Genomic DNA, 3,267 nt, shown 5'->3' with positions numbered 1-3,267 from the left:
TCACCACCACGCCATTGTGCTGCTGCTGGATGGAGTCTTCCTCAACCTCTCCCTCTCTCCTTGCTGGATCAAGGCGTGGGAGACATCGTCGAGCTGTACGTGTGTTGAACGCGGAGGTGCCGTCCGTTCGGCACTAGGATCATCGGTGATCTGAATCACGACGAGTACGACTCCATCAACCCCGTTCACTTGAACGCTTCCGCTTAGCGATCTACAAGGGTATGTAGATGCACTCTCCTTACTACTCGTTGCTGGTCTCTCCATAGATAGATCTTGGTGATACGTAGGAAAATTTTTGAATTTCTGCTACGTTCCCCTTCAGTGGCATCATGAGCTAGGTCTATTGCGTAGATTCTTTGCACGAGTAGAACACAAAGTAGTTGTGGGCGTCGATATTGTTCAATATGCTTGCCGTTACTAGTCTTATCTTGATTCGGCGGCATCGTGGGATGAAGCGGCCCGGACCAACCTTACACGTACGCTTACGTGAGACCGGTTCCACCGACAAACATGCACTAGTTGCATAAGGTGGCTGGCGGGTGTCTGTCTCTCCCACTTTAGTCGGATCGGATTCGATGAAAAGGGTCCTTATGAAGGGTAAATAGCAATTGGCATATCACGTTGTGGTTCATGCGTAGGTAAGAAACGTTCTTGCTAGAAACCCATAGCAGCCACGTAAAACATGCAAACAACAATTAGAGGACGTCTAACTTGTTTTTGCAGGGTATGCTATGTGATGTGATATGGCCAAAAAAAGGATGTGATGAATGATATATGTGATGTATGAGATTGATCATGTTCTTGTAATAGGAATCACGACTTGCATGTCGATGAGTATGACAACCGGCAGGAGCCATTGGAGTTGTCTTTATTTATTTGTGACCTGCGTGTCAACTTAAACGTCATGTAATTACTTTACTTTATTGCTAACCGTTAGCCATAGTAGTAGAAGTAATAGTTGGCGAGGCAACTTCATGGAGACACGATGGTGGAGATCATGATGATGGAGATCATGGTGTCATGCCGGTGACGATGATGATCATGGAGCCCCGAAGATGGAGATCAAAAGGACCAAAGTGATGATGGCCATATCATGTCACTATTTGATTGCATGTGATGTTTATCATGTTTATACATCTTATTTGCTTAGAACGACGGCAGTAAATAAGATGATCCCTTACAACAATTTCAAGAAGTGTTCTCCCCTAACTGTGCACCGTTGCGACAGTTTGCTGTTTCAAAACATCACGTGATGATCGGGTGTTTTATTCAGACGTTCAAATACAACGGGTGTTGACGAGCCTAGCATGTACAGACATGGCCTCGGAACACATGCAAAACACTTAGGGTTAACTTGACGAGCCTAGCATGTACAGACATGGCCTCGGAACACGGAGACCGAAAGGTCGAGCATGAGTCGTATAGAAGATACGATCAACATGAAGATGTTCACCGATGATGACTAGTCCGTCTCACGTGATGATCGGACACGGCCTAGTTTGACTCGGATCATGTAATCACTTAGATGACTAGAGGGATGTCTATCTGAGTGGGAGTTCATAAGATGAACTTAATTATCCTGAACATAGTCAAAAGGTTTTTGCAAATTATGTCGTAGCTCACGCTATAGTTCTACTGTTTAGATATGTTCCTAGAGAAAAATTAGTTGAAAGTTGATAGTAGCAATTATGCGGACTAGGTCCGTAAACTGAGGATTGTCCTCATTGCTTCATAGAAGGCTTATATCCTTAATGCACCGCTCAGTGTGCTGAACCTCGAACGTTGTCTGTGGTTGTTGTGAACATCTGACATACGTTTTGATAACTACGTGATAGTTCAGTTAAACGGTTTAGAGTTGAGGCACCAAAGACATTTTTGAAACGTCGCGAAACATATGAGATGTTTTGAGGGCTGAAATTGGGATTTCAGGCTCGTGCCCATGTCAAGAGGTATAAGACCTCCGATGACTTTCTTAACCTGCAAACTAAGGAGAAAAGCTCAATTGTTGAGCTTGTGCTCAGATTGTCTGAGTACAACAATCGCTTGAATCGAGTGGGAGTTGATCTTCCAGATGAGATAGTGATGTTTCTCCGAAGTCATTACCACCAAGCTGCTAGAGCTTCGTGATGAACTATAACATATCAGGGATAGATATGATGATCCTTGAGGTATTCGCGATGTTTGACACCGCGAAAGTAGAAATCAAGAAGGAGCATCAATTGTTGATGGATGGTGAAACCACTAGTTTCAAGAAGGGCAAGGGCAAGAAGGGATACTTCATGAAACGGCAAATCAGCTGCTGCTCTAGTGAAGAAACCCAAGGTAAAACCCAAACCCGAGACTAAGTGCTTCTGTAATAAGGGGAACAACCACTAGAGCAGAATTACCCTAGATACTTGGTAGATAAGAAGGCTGGAAAGGTCGATAGAAGTATATTGGATATACATTATGTTAATGTGTACTTTACTAGTACTCCTAGTTGCACCAGGGTATTAGATACCGGTTCGGTTGCTAAGTGTTAGTAACTCGAAATAAAAGCTACGGAATAAAAGGGAGACTAGCTAAAAGTGAGCTGACGATATATGTTGGAAGTGTTTCCAAGTTTGATGTAATCAAACATCGCACGCTCCCTCTACCATCAAGATTAGCATTAAACCTGAATGGTTGATTGAATCTCGATCGTAGTGTTACACATTTTCATGCCAAAAGATAGTAATGATAGTACCACTTACTGCTGGCACTGCCATGTAAGTCATATTGGTTTAAAATGCATGAAGAAGCTCCATGTTGATGGATCTTTGGACTCACTCATTTTTGAAAAGTTTGAGACATGCGAACCATGTCTATTGGTGTATACCCATGAAGAAACTCCATGCAGATGGATCGTTTGGACTCACTTGATTTTGGATCACTTGAGATATGCAAATCATACCACATAGGCAAGATGACTGAAAAGCCTCGGTTTCAGTAAAATGGAACAAGATAGCAACTTGTTGGAAGTAACACATTTTGATGTGTGCAGTCCAATGAGTGCTGAGGCATGCAGTGAATATCGTTATGTTCTTACTTCACAGATGATTCGAGTAGATGTTGAGTATATTTACTTGATGAATCACGAGTCTGAACTATTGAAAGGTTCAAGTAATTTCAGTGTGAAGTTGAAAGATCGTCGTGACAAGAGGATAAAAGATCTATGATATGATCATAGATATGAATATCTGAATCACGAGTTTGGCACAGAATTAAGACATTGTGGAAATAGTTTCA

The sequence above is a fragment of the Triticum aestivum genome, chromosome 4A (genome assembly GCF_018294505.1).
Source record: "Triticum aestivum cultivar Chinese Spring chromosome 4A, IWGSC CS RefSeq v2.1, whole genome shotgun sequence".
NCBI lineage: Eukaryota > Viridiplantae > Streptophyta > Magnoliopsida > Poales > Poaceae > Triticum > Triticum aestivum.
Note: the sequence above shows the minus strand (reverse complement) of the source record.